Source organism: Stegodyphus dumicola, chromosome 6 (assembly GCF_044657685.1).
Source record: "Stegodyphus dumicola isolate Sdum_Otavi_A_Nest chromosome 6, ASM4465768v1".
NCBI classification, from domain to species: domain Eukaryota; kingdom Metazoa; phylum Arthropoda; class Arachnida; order Araneae; family Eresidae; genus Stegodyphus; species Stegodyphus dumicola.
Window position 1 is genome coordinate 104573979 of NC_140773.1, and position 20584 is coordinate 104594562.

The 20584-nt window shown below is 33.5% G+C and overlaps 1 long non-coding RNA gene across 3 annotated transcripts in view; it reads left to right on the plus strand.

The window, feature by feature from the left end:
* LOC146996814 (uncharacterized) overlaps nucleotides 1-20584 on the plus strand; it is a 970208-nt gene that overhangs the window by 736079 nt on the left and 213545 nt on the right. The window lies entirely within an intron of this gene.

Below are 20584 nucleotides of genomic sequence, written 5' to 3' on the forward strand. Positions count from 1 at the left end.
TCAGTTTCCTTTAAAGTGGCCTCTATGAATGTATCCCTCCACTTATGTAGCCCTCGATTGCTTTGCCATAATCAAACAAACGTGACCAAACTTTTCTAATTTTATAGTCATAGTATAAACGAAATATGGTATATTAACTATTTAAACGCTATGGTGTGTATGCCGTATACCATCAATTTGCTACCCGAGTGCTAAATTCGGCCCCGAAGCAATTTTACACTGCTCGCAAAATACATTTTAGTTCTGTATTATTGGACTGTTATGTAATGAACCATTATTCTAGCATTCAAATTTAAAATAGAAAATTTCAAGATATTAAAATTGGATCTTTATAAATATCAATATTGTTAATTTATTCTTTCTGTTTTCTCTGTTTCATCTTCTCTCTTCTGTCATAAAACGTAAATAGGAGAATTTCTCTGTACATATTAAAAAATGTAACAGCATTGCAAAACAAATACTCATGTAAAATGAAGTTAAATATCTTCGGTTCATATTACAAACATTTTTATATTTGCGAGTGTTTTATTTCATTTGCTCGAATAGTGAAATTCATTACGAACACGAACATTAAGGCAAGATTAGTTTTAGAAAACAAATTTCTGTAACAAAAATTCATACTTTTCAGTCATATTACAAACTTTGATATGTTTTTCTCTTTTTGTTATGCTGTCTCTTTCGTACAATAGAATTTAATATCATTTTCTTGTGCGCATTGAAGATGCTAATACTATTTTGAGATCGAATATTCAAATCCTCGATTTGAGGATTATAGAATTCGAAAATAGAATCTCTGAACGAATAGTGAATTATCATGAATGATGAAAAGAGAGCTTTTTTTATCCTTTGAATTTTTGAATCCTATCCTAAATTAAATCGTTTAATATTTTAACTCATACTTAAAGATCTGTTTTATCGTCGTCATAAGTATTCATTAAAAAAAAGAAGGTGATTGTCCTAATTTCAGTGCACCTGGAACATCAATACTACTCCGAAGAACACTACACACTTAATTTTCCGAAGAGAGTTTAAAGGTTCATGTTTAGTGTTTGTTTATATGTTGATTCTTGAAATAACCATCACTTTTATACACAAGCTTTAATTTTTTAGCGATTTTAAAAGATTTGAACTGTTATTCAATTTTTTCATTTTACAGGTTATATCGAGAAAATGAAACTCGAGATTCATCGAGAAAATGAAACTCGAGATATTGCGTTTCATATTTAAAACTACATTCTTATTACCCAATAAATGCACATTCGAAATTTTACTGTATATTAAAAACGTTCAGCGTTAAACAAAAGTTTATTACTTATTTAATCAAGAATTTGATTTGAAAGCATTTTAATACTCGGATTCAAGAAAATTTACGACTCTTTCCACCTCTCTAATAGGGCTAAACAAATTCTCCTGATGACTGCCGTGTTGGCAAGGTGGTAGGGCAACCCCCTATTACAGCCTTGCTCCGAACGTGAATCTCAGAAAAGGCATAGACGCATATAAGTCTACAGTGTCTTTGAGATATTGGAGCACTTAAAATCCTGTCTAGCTGAAATTCGTATTGAGAGGTTGGTGGATAAGACCCTCACATTCGTCATGTGGAGAGATTTTTCCTTCAAAACTGAATGGAGCAGGGTAAATTTGTACCGTTATCCATAGGATACCCAAAGCCTAACTCAACAATAGGCGTAACATTGCCTCTTGATCACGAAACAATTTGTGGACTTGGTCTGATGTTACGATACGCGCAACAAATCTCCTTGGTAAAAAGGTGCTCAAACTTTGTCCTTAGTATTATAAAAATAGCTGTGTGATAAATCTTTAATTAATATTAAAATATATAAAGTATCTTTTTGGTTTAATGCAACGTTCTACAGTAATTTATATTAAAATAAACAGATTTGTCCTTATGGACTTTTGCAAAAATTATAAAATAATGTTTACAAGGTAGAAAAAATTGTATTTATAATCAACATCTACAGATGATTTTCCTACACATACTTATACCATTCTGCAAATCGTTGCTTAGAAAATGCGTTTTAGCAAACATGATTTCTCTGTAACCGTTTGCAATTTCTAAATCGTCCCTTTGGGATTATTTCAGTATTTTATTAACCATCCAAGTCCCGGCTTTCTGTTTGGCTCTTCCTCTCAATCTCGCACCTGAGGATCGGCTCTTGAACTACCCCTCATCAGCAACTCCGTCAACAGTATCATCCGAGTGTTTTGAACTCGGTCTTCTGCCACTTGATAGAAGATCCCGTGTGCTTGCTTTGTTGCCGACAAATTGCTCAGTTTCTAATAACCCCTGCTAACAAGACAAAGACGGCAGTGAAGGGACTTCGGGAGAATAAGTCGTTGCTGGATAAAAATAAATACTTGGACAAAAATTAATTGGCTATAAGATAAAGTAAATATTATCATTTCTTGTATTTCATAACAAAATAATTTTTATGAGCTTGGAAAAATTAGATTTGAATACAAATCTCATAATTTAAAATGTTTATTAAAATGATGATATTCAGTCAGTCAATAAAAGCTGCATTTCTTTCAATACTTTTCTTATCACGGCAATAATTTCCTGTGTTATATTTGTTAACATCTTTATTATAGTAATAATAATAAAAGAATTCATTTCTTAAACCTGCATATTAAAATCTGCATATAAATAGTGGTGAGATCTAATCTTATCATTTGAAACAAAAGAGGAGATTATGCCTTCTCCCAAGTCATCATCGTTTTATGTGAAATGTCCTTAAGCATTCGCTGGAAGATGGTCGAATCCAAGGTTTCTGCTGTGCACTATAAGAAGCGACAGATATTATACCCTTAATGTCTGTCGAAAGCATTGAAGGAGAGACAGAGAGAGTGAAACAAAGCAAGAGCGAATCGTCGCCAGAAAGGGAAGACAGAAAAACGCACAATTTTAAAACAACATCCCACAAAAAGCGAAAAGTGATAAAAAGTGAAGATAAATTAACAATTTCAGAATAAAACCTCATGCTAGCATTTTTTTTATTTTTTTATTTTATTTTATTTTATTTTATTTTATTTTTGGTTATGTAGATATTTTTAACAGCATACTTCGTCTTATGTTTTACAGTCGCTTTATTTTTTACTGCCGTGTTTTCTACGACGGTGCACTGAAATTTGCAAATTTTAATTCTGCATTTTTTCCTAATTTTAACACTGTAAAGTTTTTCCTTGCTATTAAGATTGACCCTCAACTGTTCAGGCTTTACCTAAAATTAAAACTTGAGTCCATTGATATGATAACAATATACTAATTGATATGATAACTATTGATAAATAATCACTTGTGAAGACTGTAAATCTTTATCCAAGAATGTAGAGGAAAATCTTTATCCAAGAAAGTAGAGGAAAAGAAAGAGAGGAATCTTGAAAAATATGCTCTGCTCTTATTGATGTCGAATGCCAGTCCTCCAAATAACTAACTCTATGTTAACCGTTACACCAGAGGAGCACATAAGAGAAATATTTGGTCCCTTACTATACCAGTAGACATACTGAGTTATTTTGCACCATGAATAGTATTACGAAGGCTTTTGAAGAGTTGGTGAAATTAAAAGATCATAATTATCTAAATATAATCAATTCAGAGCTACGGTCATCACAGTGCTTAGTAAAATAATGAGTCGGAAATTAAAATAATATTATTACACTTTGGAGTCACTGTAAATGATAGAATTACGAACAAGCCGCAGAGCACTCATAAGGCTTCATTTTGAGCAGTTTTTATATTTTGAACAGTTAGCTCTATTTATATTTTAAAATCTGCCAAGTCTTAAAGATACTAGTTTTTTTTCGTTTCAGATCTTTATAGGAATAGTTCAAAAAAATCTTTATAGTGTGGATCTATTGCATCGTCATATTTTATTCAAATAAGATAATATCGCAATCCAACTCTTTGTTCAAAAGTTTAAAATCTTTGCAAATTACATTTTTCAGTTTGATTCCTGAAGATAGACTGAATAACATTTATATGTTTTAAATTGCTAAAATCAAATGGAGTTTACAGGAGTAAACACAGACAACTTTTTGTAACAGAAGTCTGTGTAATAGCAGTGCGACAAAAATCATTATAAATAAAACTTTCATATTATATAATTTGATTTTAAATATCTGTTATTATTCGACAAACTGTTAATTAGCCAAAAACTAGCACGCCAAATAAAATAAGTTGAAGAAGTAAAACAACAGAAATTAAATTCATCAGATGTTCGTTTTCGACATTTGTCAAGCGCGCTGTCTTTTTCGGCTGTTAATAACACTCAAAATTCTTTTTTTTAATTCTTCAAACAATGAACTATTCCATTTTGGGGGGAATGAACTGAAAATCCGATATTACTGGAAGTTGTTATTTAGTTTTTTATGTAATTGTTTTTCGATGGCAAAAGCTGCATTATTGTTCACCTGCTCGTCAATCACATTTCACGCAGTTCCCGCATGATTTCTCTCGAAATCTTTGCAAAAATGTACGTCATCTTACATTTAACGTCAATATTAAAACGAAAATCAGGAATTCATGTGGTACATTGCAGCTGATTTAATTTGACACATCACACGAGCAACAGCTAAATCTTAATTTATTTCAAAGTAACTTTAATTAACATATTTACATGTACCTCTTTCTGCTGGGCAAATAGAAATGTCTTAATACTGTGCGTAAGACATTGCCTACGATTCATCTTCGAAGGTTAAAGACGCAATTGTGAAATTTTGAAAGATCCAGCTGTGGATAAGAATACATAATGCAATAGGCTAATGGCGGATCGAGAAGAATGTATGGTCATAGCAACAAGAGTCTAGATTTACCTTTTAACTGGTATGGTTGAATACTATAGATTTATAGCTAATATTGTACTGTTTACAAACACTACTGTACTCAAGTATACTGTCTGCCATTTTTGGAAAACATGTAATTTCACTTTAAGATAAAATACGCTCATATTTTAGCTTTAAATAATGGTGATACTGAGATAAAATACTTATTAAATTCTTTAGACAGTAAAAAAAGAAAAGAAAAGGGAAAGAGAAAAAAGTTAGGTAAAACGTTATGCTAGATCTTTCTGGGCTCATACACTAAATTCAAGATTTCATTTCAAGATTAATATTTCTAAATAATATAATAAATCAGATGAAATCCGTTATTCTGTCTATTAGAGAAAATATATTTCCAATCTCTCTTTGCCTGAGTCTTTCACTTTAAAGCGAACCACACAAAACTTGAAAATACTTGGAATTTTTCTTTCTTAAGATATATCTCATTTTTGTTAGGTAAACCTACATATAATATATAATTTTCAAATCAATAAGCAGTCATACAAAACAATATAAACTTAGTCATTTTATGTGCCAATATGTCAATTATATGTACCATGCCAATATTTAAAAATGGATAAAGATAAATTTATTAAATAAACATAATAATTAAGGCTCCTTTTTAAACTGCCGAATTTTGAAAATAAATACAACCATTTAGGATTTAAACCTTTTAATAGTTTACATTGCCTAATTATCATTACTTCAAGAAGCAAATTCCTTATTTACAACATTTTAAGTTTCCTTGGAAAGGTTAATAAAATGATGATGCTTAGCATTGATGGATACGAATTTCGTTCTCTTTTTCAATGAATTACAAGAAAATTCTCCTGTTATGGGAATGGTTAGTCAGCTTTCTATGTTTTTATTCTATTACATAATTCAGTAAATGAATACTTTTAGAGGAGACATTTGATGGGCAGTGGCCATAGAAAAAACAATAGAACAATTGCGTGTCCATTGGACATGCAATATTTCCATGAATTTGTTTCACATGAGGAACCAAACAGGCTAATTTGTAGAAGTAAAAATTAAAACGGATTTTAAAATTATTAATATTTATATTTGGCCTTTTTAAACTATTTCAAGCTACCACGCTTTCTATACAACTAGATTTTTTCTTATGCAATGAAGAAATTAAAAAACTATATTTTTAAGATATTTTAAAAGTTAAAAAATTTTTACAAAAAGTGGCGGAGCAGGAAGGAAGGGCTCTTTTTTGGAACGTTTAAGAAATTCCTAGACCAAGAGCCTATTTCAGAAATGCTTTTTTGAATTAACATTTTTTTTTACAAATTCATTTATGTAGTACCTTTTGTTGCAGAAAACATTAGACTCTACAATTAAAAAAAGTTACGAAACTTTCATAATGAAATTTTGATAGTTTAGATAATTTAGAAAATAACATGACTGGCATGGGCGAAATCTCATCAAGCTCATTATTTCACACAGCATTTAGAATTTTCTAAATTTAGTTCTACACGGCTGATGCATATTCACACAATTTACTGATATATATTTCAGACCTGTATAGTTCTAAAAGTTTCAAGATTTGTAGTCCATGAAAAAGGCACCTATTTTGTGTCGAACGTAGATCTTTTCTTAAGAAAATATGTTTCTGACGTTAAAATGGATAAAATGTGTCCGTCATCCAACACTGGCAAAATGCTGAAAAATTTAATATGGATCCAATTTTAAATTCCATTGCAACTATAAGGAAAATTAAATAAACTTAATTGCGAAAATCCAGTTCATAAAATGCTTTGTATCTCTAATGGAAATTCCATGTCGTCTGAAAGTTCGGCAAACTGTTATAAGAACTTTTATCCTAAGACTTCGAAGGCATATTTATGATTCTTTCTCTGAAAGAAGATATCGCCAGAAAACATAGTTAATTCAAGTAAGATCCGATGATAAATTTCAAAGTATGCTTCAAGTTCTGCAAAGAATCTTCAAAAGAAGACTTCGAGCTAGTTGTTTATTTGCAAATCGGATATTTCAAAGAGGAATAAACGGAAACTGATTTAAATTTATTTGAATTTCATAGAAAGTGAAACAGACTGATCAACAGCAGAAACTTCAGCCAATTTCCTCATTACTGTTATACCTTCAAATATTTTGATAAATTTTAAAGACTTTAAAAGTTAAGTATAGCCACTGAGCTACACTTTGTTTATAATTCTGGAGACCGATCAATCAGCTATAGCTGATTGATTAAGCTCATCCAACATGCTTTCCTTGAGGCACAGTTCGATCTGTCTATAATTACATAGAATTTTTTTTAATTAAGCAAAACTAAAATCTGCAAAAAAGTAAACTCCACAGAAATAAAGAAAACTGTGGGAATAATATACAGTAGCTTCTGCCCATATTTAAACTGCCAATCGAAATAAATTAATTTTGCTAAATCTTGCCGTGTATTGATTTTTAACTGAAGAAAAATTCCGTAAATGTAAAATCTTATCATTTTAAAATATACTCTACTGCAGGTAACACAAAAGTGAAGGAAAGATTCCGAAAAAGGCTGAAGCTGCTTTTGAAGGCTTCACTTGTGCCTTTGTTTAGAGCAACTAAATGAAGCTTTAACTGTCAACCAACTCTGTATAGAGTTCATTTCCAAGACTTCGCTCTTAGTTTTTCTAGTATAGCAAGTATCATCTGATAGTTACGCCATATTTTTCCAATATTGCTCGTTGCCATAACAAGCAGATTTTTAGACACTGCCTGAAGAAAATGACCTTTTTGGACATAGTTGGGTTTCGTAGTTTTCCTCTTATATAACGTGAATGCGAGCCAGTTCTCCTTAGAGAGTCTTTCATGAGGGCACCCTTCCATTTCGGCAGATAACTCTATGTGCTTGGTCCTACTCAATTAACCTAATTTAATCTTTTTTGAAATAAAGATGAAAGCTGTGAGGGACTTCTCTGGTAGATATTACTTGCTGGTTTAAAAATGAATCCACAAGAAAGGATTCAACTCATAAAGAAATGCCCGATGCATCCACGAGTTAGTGCAGAAGAAGATAAGACTGTTTCGAAAGAAGATAAGACTGTTTCGAAACCATTTTACAGAAAATAAAGTTGTCCGTTTTATTACCATCCCAATTAAGCTGCCTGAGACGGTAAAATGTGAAAGTTATCCCAATTAACGGTAAAAGTCGTGATGTAAAGAACTATCAGTAGCCGAGTAATTAAGACCACTAAATACGAGCCAGATTCGAATCCCGACAAACGGCTGGTTGCATCTGCGTTTTTGTGGTTTTCCTTGTGTATAATATGATCTTGCCACATTACAGATGAGAACAGCCAGTCTTCCTTCTAAAGTCCTCCACGAAAATAGACTTCTTTTAGGAAGATAACTTTTGTGTGTCTTGTGATTAATTAAACAAATATACATCTAAATGGTTAAATCAGTGAGACCTAAATCTGTAATAAAGGTTCATTTTCACACGTTCATCTGTAATAAAGGTTCATTCTGCGTTGCCACGGGGCTGCATTATGATTTTATTTTTGGTTTAAATTTTTCTTATAAGGAATTAGACATTTCATCTAGGATGGCACATCAACGATGCAGCAGCAAAAGCAATGAACACTAGTAACTTGATGAAGCTTCAAATCTCGGCGCACGGGCAGGCTGCATGCAAGTTTTCGTGATTTTTCCCGTGTGAAATCTGAATTCGAGCCAGTTTCATTAAAAAAAATCTTCTTACGGAAAGTTAACCCTCGAATGATTTTGCCATAATATGTATAAACCTAATCTTCTGGTACGATGGTTTACGCATCTGTCCGGCAATACGTTTCGATTTCAAAAACAGTTTTTCAAGAAATCTCGCTTTCTCCTAAGATCGTTACAGTTTTTGTAAACAGTGCTATAGATAAACTATAGCAAAACTAAATTTTACAAGAAACTCAATAGTCTGTTTTGAATATATTTTTTGAATTTTATAATTTTTAACTTTTAGGTTTAAAATTAAGCGCACATTAATAAGGATATTACAGATGCTCATGCAAAGTAACAGGTTTAACAAGAGCAGCTGTATGTTATTTTAAATTTGTAAACAAATGCAACAAATCATTTGTATGCTATCAAAAATTTGTACGAGCATTGTACAACTATATGAAAGTGCGGGAATAATATTAAAAAGTCCACGGTAAATAATAATAACAATACATTAGCTTAACCTCATCGCGGACATAAAAAAAAAAAAAAAAAAATCTCGCGTACGACAAATGAATCTGCACTTGGTCCCCACGGAATTATAACAGTGAATGTACACCTAAAGAAATCTCTAACGCACAGGTCAAGGCCAGATTACCCTGTTTTGGTTCCCAGACAATTTTACCTGCCCACTTCACAAGAAATACACCACACAAAAAAATACCACCCGAAAAATTTTTAAATGAAAATAAATAAATAATATCCCTGGATTAGTTAAAAAAAACTAAGGTACGTGTTAATTTTTATTAAAAATGTTTCAATACAAAAACAAAAAATAAAAAAGTAAATTTTTATTTTTATTCCAATAGAAATGAAAATACATAGAAATGTATAATTGTATCTAATTCGAAATACTGTAAAATTTAATTACGTACATGCGTTTGATAATGTACCAGTTATATCTACAGAATTAGAACAGTTTGACTGTCGCTCATTAATTAAAAATCGAAATCTATTTTGTTAAGTGTCAAAACTGCTTTTAAAAAAGTACGAAGTTAGTTCAAAAATTCTTTTTCCTCGCTTTCAGTTCGGCAAAATAGTCAATTATTAGCTGATAACTGATATTTTCCAAAGCAGTTTGCTTGATATATATAGCAAAGCTAAAGAACTATATTCGGATTGGCTCAATAAGTTTCGTAAATAAGATTTCTGTATTTGAAAAATGTTGTTATAACTTTTGTAGTTTGCTTGAGGAAACGTTGGTTATTTAAAATATTATTAGTCCAAAGGGATTTCAGTCCCGAAGGACTATTGCTTTCGTTTTGGCATTTTGCGTCGGACTCATAAACGTCGGTTTACTTTTCAAACTGTTGCCACAAAATGTTAGAGTCCTACATTATATTTGAAGAAATTAAATAATGAAAAATCTGCATAAATGATTGTCTATTTCTCGCATTGTGATAAAACAATGGTACATAGAGCCATCGAATTTTGAATGACAAAATCCTACTGCGAATATGGGCATCTGAAATCCCAAATTTGGAATTTGTTTTATTATAGATTTTATATTTTGTAAAACTTTAACGAATTTTTGATTTACAAACTCAATGCTTTAAAAGCGAGAAATGGCAACGTTATATAGAAAAAAAATACTTTTATCTCCAGCTCGCGAGACTGTGTATATCGGAAATTCTAAAGATATGCTTAATTTAACATTGCGATATTGCTCTTGAACTGAATTTTATAGTTTAAGTGCAAAGAACATGATAGTTAATGAATAAAGGTAACACTCAAAACGTTAAAAAAACGCCCCTTTGGACGTAATTTAAAATCTGAAAAATTTCAGATTTTTTTTAATTTTTTTTTTTTTTTTTTTTTTTATTATTATTTTTTCCCACAGTGCATACTTTGACCAGGCATAGACAAACTATGTTATGGTCCGGCCCTGACACGGGTATAAACTGTTGCAAAACATCCATCTGAAAACAAGAGTTTAAATAATATAGTTGTATGTAAACAGTTTCGATTAAAAACATCTGAAATTATGTTCAACCATAGCATAAAACTTTAAGAAAAAATTGTCCAACTCAGTCGAACATTCTACAGACACTGCTCTGCTTACATTGCAGGAATTTAAATTATTCCTCGAAGCTACGAAGTTCAAAAATAAGAATAAAAAATCCATAAAAACAATACAATGAGTCACTTAAGTTAATTCGAGAAAGTGAAAATAAACAGAAAGGTCAAGTTCACAGAACTAAGAATGAAGTTCGTCGTAGTCGGGCAAAAATACGCAAACTTTAGCATCGGAGGTTATGACGATGAAGACGTTAAGGCGATGAAGAGCCAAGAATGGATTGCAACATCTCAACCGAACATCAAGGAATATATGGCCGACATCACGTGCATTTTGGCGACTCATTTTAAATGTACCTGCCACGTGGTTATCCCACAACCTATTTGGCGACTGGCCAAGTGTCAAAAGAATGGCGCCAACTGACTGCCTGTCGACGTTGTGAGGGGTAGCAGGGAGTAAAAAGAGCCGAGACTTGACTTCAAAACGCTATCGAAATGGCACGAAATATTTGTTCTACTTGTTCAGAACGAGTTAAAAATAACATAATTTGTGCAGTGTTCTTCTGCATTATTTCAGAGACGGCATGAGAATTTCTATGCCGTTTCATCAAACATAATTTTGCATTTAAAGAGAAGAAAAATAATCAAGATAAAAAAAAATAATTTATTCAGTCTCCGATCTTGCCATGTATATCTGAGAAAATATCCCGCAATGTCAAAATGATCAGATGATAAACGCAATAAAATTTACGACTTCTGTACATGTAAGAAAACTTCAATTTTTCAGTAATTCTTGCTCAAAATTTCCATCATATTTCTCCGTTGTGAGATGGTGAAAAGACTACGTATGCTTTTGTTAAATTTTAATGACAGTTGTCCAAGGCTGAAGTTCAGAAATCATTTACAACTAAAAATTTTTAAATCATTTAATATCATTTACTGCAAATACTATACCTCGCGTAAATATATATATATCCCAATCATTTTCCATAGCTTTTCCAGCAAATAAACTGCGTCATTTATAAATAATCTCAGCTGTTTGTAAGAACGCTTCAAAAGAATCTAGCAGAAAGAAAGTTCCATACCATTTATCACACACACTTTCAGTAACTTATGCGTTAGAGGCAGAAACACAAAGTATACGCAATAGCGTCGAACTCGTCAGTCAACTTTGAGTCTGTACTTAAACATATATCAGTTATGTTTAAAACAATTTCCGTGCTCGAGTAAAATGTAGCAAAATCTTATCGAAGAATTGCGCAGACTTCTCACGATTTATAAATAAATACCCGATAAATTTTTCTAGTGTCGTCTGGTTTTGACATGAGTTATCTTTTAATGAAATTATACATGACAAGCTGCATACAAAGGCTTCTCGTGTACGATTCATTTAACAGATAACTAGGCCATTTAGCAAGAAGATCCGTCACATCGATCCTCATCATCTGTTCCAAAAGTAGACTTGCCAACAAGGTTATCTCATACTGCGCAGCGAATCAGCTTACTGTTAACATGCAGGTCGAAGTGTAATTTTCAGACGCATTTTTAACCCTTTTCTCTTGGGAATAATTAAGTGCATCTAAATTCTCTTTCCTAAAGGTATGTGACACTTTTGATAACAGCGACTTCCCGATACAGGGTGACATGGTGTTGAACGGATTCCGTATAATTACAACAAGCGCGTATTCATGACCATGCAAGTGAAGATGAGTGGTAGAAATATCAGCTTCCAGGACTCCTGATCCTCCCAGGGGGACCAGCTTGCCTGATCAAATTTTTCCTGAAGTAAATAGATAAGGTTTCTATTCAGGACGAAAAGAAGGGTTGCCTGTAGGAGCTTGGCGATGAAACGTTACCTTCTCTCTCTCTCTCGTCAGACCTGCCCGGAAGCAGAAATATCACACCATTGAGCTTGATGTCAAATTTTCGAGAAGTGAGGTTCGTTTCTTTTATGTGTTACATAGCTTTGAAAAGAGCAAACTCTGAAGCAAAATTCTAGATTCATGAAACTCAAATCAAAATTGATAAGAAAAATGCGTGATTCAGGTGTTTCTTATCATTTTTCATATTTTATTACCTCTCGCCATCAAGGCAGAGAACTTCCTTCTATGTCCATTTAGAATTCTTTCTCCATTCAACTTCTATACAGTGTACTTGATGTGATGCAAGTTTTATCCCTTAAGAAAAGTCCGTATTAATTATAATCTAGTTCCAGGACCTGTCTCAGATATGTACACAGCTTTTAATCAAAACATTTCTCAGTCTAAGGTTGAATTCAAACTAATTTTACGATTCACACTGGAATGCCTTTCTTCCAACCATTTAGGAAACATTAAAAAAATAATAAGATCGGTCTCATCATGATCAGTACTTCATTTGAAATATATGTATTTCAAATCTTTAATATGCATATATATTTTAATTTTGTTTCGTTGCAAATAATTTGATATTAGAGGAGGGCTTGACTGGAGAAGACACCAATTATTTTTCAGTGCCGAATGAGTTGAAGTTAGAAAATTTCTGAAATATCGATTACGAAGTAGAAGAAGCCGGGAACTTTTGAAAATTTACCAAATCACTTGATAATCCAAATATAATTTTATTACTTGTTGATTATTCTATGGCATGGCACAGCACAATGGAGACCCCAAAGTTTTGATTATGACGCATTACATTTTTAATAATGAGCAGCAGCAGCCAAATAAGAGACGTCTATAAGCTAGCAAGCGTAGACAGCAAAAAGAAAGCGGGTATATCCTGGTGAGAGTATTTATAATTTCAGAGCGCTTTGTTTTAATCCTGCACAGCGACTGAGTTATCGCACTGCGGGTTACTGTAGAAAAATAGCAGATGCCTTAAAAGTGTCGTAATTTAATTTAAAATTAGTTATTTAAAGGTCTGTTGCCAGAGTTTATTTCAAATAAATTAAGTTTTTAAATAAATTTCCCTCATATTTTTATATTATATATATATGTGTAATATAAAAAATATGATACTCGTAATTACTTATTTTAATTTGGGCGCTTTCACTTTTTATTTTAAAAGTGTAATAACGTTTACCAAACTGAGCCACTGCAAAATTAACCTGCATTATGTCATCTGCATTACTCAGAGCTCTTGACCAATCACCGTTGAAAAAGTAATCATCACCGTTGAAAAAGTAATCAAAGGATTCCACTCTCATATGTAGGCCTTTTCTAATATTTATACACTCACTTTTTCTACTCACTTTCGCCTGGTTAGCTCATGTCTCGTCGCTTCGCTATATTTTCTATTGCTTGAAATGTGATAAGTATCTATAGAATTTTGGAGTGCTTGTCGCATCCAAAGTGATGTGAAAAGGAGAAAATGTGTCACAAAATAAAGAATGAAAGAATCAAGGAATAAAATGATGTGTCTTTTATCAACAAAGTATTCACTTTCTGCAAGTTTCTTCTACTACGCAATTACGCTAGCACCATCTGTAACCATCGGCTATTACAATTATTTGTGTCCTCTGGCCCACATTTCTAAATAATTACATTCACACACACATATATACAAATACACTGACTACCAATAAATATTTGGACACCTATGCAAATGACGATATCTGCGGTCCTAAGGTACGTCCCGGACTCCACCGGTATATATCGTGCAGGAAACAGCATCGGCTTTAGTCGCATGCAAGATGCCTCGCAGTTCGGAGCTCTCTGATTTCGGGAAAGGTATAATTATCGGGTATCACAAATGTAGCCGATCCTTAAGGGACATATCTAGCAATCTGAAGTACCCAAAATCGACAGTGGCCTATGTGATTAAGAAGTGGAAGGTGAGCGGTGATTGTCGGAATGTGCACCGAATCAGCAGACCAACGAAACTGGGAGATAGAGACCGACGAGTGCTGTCCAGAGAAATTCGGAAGAACCGCACCCAACCGATGGCCCTCATCCGCGAGGAGTTTCAACAGACATCCGGGAGTATTGTTTCAATGAATACCATCCGTACGGAAGCACATCTGCTTGGTTTTCATAGTCGTGCTGCTGCCCATAAGACTTTGATCACAAAGTCCAACCGCGCTGCTCGGTTAATGTGGTGCAAAGCACATCGAAATTGGAACGTAGATCAGTGGAAACGGGTTCTTTGGAGTGACGAATCAAGGTTCACCCTTTACCGTTCGGATGGCAGGGTGTGGGTCTGACGTCTATCTGGAGAACGTCTCCTGCCAGAATGCATTGTGCCAACAGTCAAGTTCGGCGGAAATGGAATTATGGTCTGGGGGTGTTTCTCCTGGTATGGGCTGGGACCCTTGGTCCCCATTCATGGTAAGCTGAACTCCGATGCCTACTGAACTATTTTGGATGACAATGGGCTTCCTACGTTGTGGCAGTTTTACGGGTTGGACCCCTGTTACTTTCAGGACGACAGTGCCAGTTGTCATGTTTCGACGTTAACCAAGGCTTGGTATGGTGCCAATCGAGTTCATCGAATGGACTGGTCTGCCCAGGGTCCAGACCTGAACCCTATCGAGAACCTCTGGGACGAGTTGCATCGCCGAATTCAGGGGTGCACTACCCGTGCAAAATCGGTGAAGGAACTTCTATGTCTTCTCCAAGCCGAGTGGAAGAAAATACCACTAGCTGTCATACAAAGGCTTGTGGAAAGTATGGCCCGGAGGGTCCACGCTCTAATTACCTCTCGTGGAGGCTCTACCAACTATTGATTTTGAATAAAGTTAGTTTTTCTTTTCTATCACCAGGTGTCTAAATACTTATTGGTAGTCGGTGTATATACTCTAAAGAATAAGCTATATACTGGAATTTTATTTTAATGACACGGCAACTGAAATAAAATTATCAGCCTTAAAATGTTCTGTGTCCATATCTCAGAGCAATTCTTCATTTACAAGATTTTATTATTTTTTCGAAATATTTCGAAGTTTAATTGCTCTTTTTTAATGATTCTTTCCCATCCGCGTCATTCAATCATTCCAGGAATGGGCAAATTCTATATAAGCCTCTCGTGATAATTATCTTTCTAAGATGTCTATTTAAGCAACTAATATTTCTTAGAATATAATAGTCATGACGTTCCTTTGTTACAATAATCACAGAAAATCAAAACCGTCTAGAGCGCTAGGTAGTCATCTTAGAAAAGATTGACAATGTTCACAGTATACATTTAACGTCCTTAAGATGTTTCAGTATAAATATCTTCTGGATGTTTAACCACATCTGTTCTCAGGATAATTCAAATCTGACATCATCAGGGTAAATCTAAAATTCCTCAAAGCATTAGAACTAAATCAACATCATTCGAAGCCATATTCTGTATTGTGTAGTAGCAGGAATGATTTTTTATGATTTAGTTAGTCATAGCAAGTAGAATTAAGTTTGATTTATTTGGGTTCGATTTTAAATTTTTTTATTCCAAATTTGGATTCGAGAATTATATCGCTGAAAAAATCATTTTGATTCTTAATAAATACGAGCAGTACGCAAATTAGCAGATTTGCGTACTACTCGTATTTATTAAGATTTTCAAGCCCTAATTATTTTTCAGATTTTCAAGCCCTAATGAGGCCAAACAGACTTTAATTTTATAAATTTTAATTTCTCATAAATGATAAATCAACTGATATCATAAGGCTGCTTTAAATTATATAAAGAGATTTAACTAGAAATAGACCTGATATCGTATATCGCAATTAAAATGTTTCTCAATGTACTGAGATTGTGAATATTACGTGAACGTTGCCTGAAACTACGTATTATTAATAATGCAGTTTTGGTATAGCTTCTGTAATGACAAAAAGTAATTCTTCGAGCACTAAATGTTTCTTCAGTGAATAATTCCTGCTTCAAAAGAAACCTAATGACAGTACAAAATAATCCTATATTATGCATATATTTTAAGTAATAAAAAGTATTAAGTGTACACTATGTGATCTAGATTTAAATAACACGCATATATATAATCATACGCATAGTAGACTCTAAATTAACTAGCCTCTACGACACTGGACCTCAAAGGATATAAACAAATGGCTGGTTAATGAAAATAAAGATATAAAATGCCTTTAACTAGTTGCATAATAGATTAACAATATATTAATTTTTATATATAAATATTTTAAATAACCTGTAATATTTATTGTTAACGAAATGGGTGATTAGTCTCGAAATAGCATTTTGCTTTGAAGCCCTATAAACGGCGTATCACTTTGAAACTGTTGTCACTAAATATTATCTCTCGTATTATTTAAAAAAATTAAATAATGAAGAAACTACATGAATGTATGAATATTTTTCGCAGTGTGTAAAAACAACGGTACCTAGAGCCATCAAATTTTGAATATCATAGCCCTCTATCGGAGCACGTGCCCCTGAAAGCCGGAATGTTGAATTTCGAATCAGTTATTATCTTTTTCATATGTTATGAAACGTTAATGAGTTTTTGATTCACAAACTCAGCGATTTCAAATCGTGCAGCGGCAACACTGTACAGAATAAAATATTTTTATCACCAGCGTGCGAGACTGCCTATCAAAAATTCTAAAAATATACTGTTTTTAAATATCTGGCGACTGCTGTTGAATTAAATTTTATGTGGCATAAGTGCAAAAAGCGTGATAATCGTGCAAAAATTAGGATCGTTTTATAAATAAAGTTATCACACAAATATAAAAAGACAAAAAACATTTTTGCTAGCCATGTTACTTTAAAAACTGTACACTGATATGATAAATTAAGAAAAGAGTGAAAAAAATACAGAAATGTATGTCAACATTTACCACTGCATCGGGAATTCTCAATTTTGTTAAATTAAATTAAAGTTCTGTGATTTTGCTGTTGAATTGTATGGCGTAAGTGTGAAGAAAATGATGCTTAATGAAGCTAAAAAGGCAAAACAAATGGGTTAGCATGAGTGAAAATAACAACAAGCTAAGTAGACTGTAAGCTCAGCGACAGGGTAAAAAATTTTAACAAACCCTTTTGGGCGACCGTTAAAATCTGAAACCTTTCAGATTTTTAAAAGATTTTATTTAGTTTTAATTCTTGTTTTGAAGAAATGTTTGCACTAAGAGACAAATATCTTACACAGGAAAAGCAATCATTAATTGAAGCTGAATTTCCAATAATGCCAAAATTTTTAAATCCATTAAGATGAAACGATAATATATTTTTAGTAAGCCTATATTTAGTCTTTCTTTGACAATAAATATTTTTCTAAAAACAAAATATTTAATTACAATTTTAAGATTTTTTTTTAAGAGCAGGAAAATCGTGTCACAAAAGCAATGAGAATTTAGTCAGTTTCCAAAGGCATTGACTTGGCAATACATATTATATTATAGATATAATATTATTTTGCATCATATTACAATATTAAATTATTTTTCATCGAAACAGACCATGTCGTCTCCTTTAAATCATGATAATAAAGTTATATTAAAGTTTTGTTATAATTTATGTTATTTTGGCATTTTATCATCTTAGTTTCTTCAAGAAAGTATATGCGGCTAGACATTCGTCAATTTATTCTTAATTTGCAGTTAGAAAAGGCGAGGTCTCTTAGAAAAGTTAGTGAAGTCAATTAAAACATTTATTAAATTGTGATACAATAGAAAATTCTTCAAAGCGTAACAGAGCTCAAAATGAGACATTTGCAAAAGGTATTAACGGAATATTGTCCAAAATTATTAAAACAGTCTAAAATCGGGTTCTTTTAAACATGGAACCATACATTTACCAATCAAATAAGAATTTGCTTATCAAAATACCATTAAAATTGTAGAGACATTAGGTTAATTGGAAAAGCCGAAGAGATGAAAAATGAGCAATCGCCTTCGCCGGGAATCGAACCACGGACCTCTGTAATACCGCCCCAGCATGCAGAACCACTACACCACGAAGGCACGTTAGGAAGGCGGGAGAAATACCTTATAAAATAGTAATACTCAATGCTAGATATAGCGAGTGTCAAGTTAAAAACTCTACATCAATAAAAGAAAAGAAATATTTTAAAAACATAAGAATTTCTTCTGTAATATTTGATGAAAAAACTAATTTGATATAGTTTCTCAAGTTATGAATTTCGAAAGCTGAAGTTTATTGCAGCCGTGAAAAATGGCGTAAGAACTGTTATGATATAAGATATACACTCGTGTGCAAAATTAAGAGAATTGGCAAATTATGTCTATTTTTACAAAATATATTGAAACCATAGTTATTAATTATACCGTCAAAATTTATGTAAATATTTGAAGTCGAATACGTAGGTATACACGCGTGTGTCTGCGGAACTGTAATTGTGGAGGGAATATAAGCTCAGGATGGATTTTCGAACTCCTTGAACACATTTGTCATGTGTCTCGCGAGTTGGGTAAATTTAATAAGGTATCAGGTAAAATGAATAGCGCGAACGTATAGATGACGAACTGAGATGGAGAATTGTCTACAGATTGAAGGCAGGCCAGTCACAAGCGCTGGTGGATACAGAGCTCAGTGTAACACCCAGGTCGTCTGAAATTTGTGGAAATAGTCTCGGAACTCTACATCCATATCGAGAAGATCTGGACAAGGTTGTCCAAGATCCACAGCTTCGAATAAGGATCATTATTTGGCACTTTCACCGCGTTGACCACAGGACTGCTATAGCGTCCTACCTGTGACGTGAGCTGCATGCTGCTAATGGAACCCGAGTTCCAAGATCTATAGTTGCCCGAAGGCTTCGTAAGATGCGGCTGTATGCCAGAAAACTTGCTGTCCTAGCACCTTCCAAGAAGATGTCAAAGAACCAACAGAGACGATGTGCTACATCAGTCAAATTAGGCTAGAAAGTTTTGGCATCAGTGAGAAAAGGAGTGTGAGATCAGCGAGAGCCAAAAAGAGTTCAGAAAAAGAAATATCAGTGGTTGTAAAAACATGTTTCCTAATACAATTATAAAAAACTGATTTTACTCTTCATACCTATGGAATACAGATACGACATTATAACTGCTATCATCGTTTCACTTTTTTTTCACCATCTGATACTTGTTCGGAACTTCTAAACGTTCGAAAATCGTTTACTCTTTTTATTCCGGGCTAGCGACTCTACGCGGGTATTCACACGTTAACTGTGAAGGCATTTTGTTTAAAACGAAGAGATGCTGTTTGCGCTCCGGCTCACTGCAACACACAAGGTAAAGCGGGTTTAGCATGGTGAAGACAACATGCGCCACTGGACCAGATTTCAGTGTTTTTTACAGATGAGTCGAGATTCAGTCCTTACACTAGCTCTCGGCGTAACTGTATCTGGAGAGAGCCTAAAACACGATACTATTCCTCCCTCATCTGGTTAAAGGATCATTACGGTGGCGGAGGTACAATGGTTTGGGCAGGCATTATGCCTCACACCCCTGTATGTGTTTGACGAAGGCGCGCCGAGTGCTATGAGGTATAGAGAGGGGATCTTAGAGCTCTATGTTCGATTTTTCAGGAGCAATGTTGGTCCTGGGTTCCTGCTAATGGACAACAACGCTTGTCCACATAGGGCTATTACGGCCACATAGGCTGATTGACGATTACCTGGAAAGTTAGGCTATTTGCCACATGGATTGGACAGCTAGATCTGCTGAAATTAATCTTATAGAGCATGTCTGGGATGCTCTTGGGAGATCAATTTCATCTCGCCATCTCTCTCCGAGAAACATCCCTGAGTTGAAAACTGCCTCACTGCAGGAGTGGCATCGGCAGATACAGGGGTTCGTTAGTTGCCTCTTGTCCCGTATAACGTTACGCTACGCAACCTGTCTGAATGAGAGGGGACCGTACCCCATATTAGACTCATTTTCAATTCTATATCACAAAGTAAATTTTTTAAGAATCCCTTCACGATGAAGTTTACTGATAATCATGCGTACATAAAATGACTTTTGAATGGTATATCACTTTCTCTCTTATAAATGTATGTTCATATCAAATTTCATTAAAATCTGTCCGTCAGTTTTTCAAAAATTTTACATAATATGTAAATTCTCTCAATT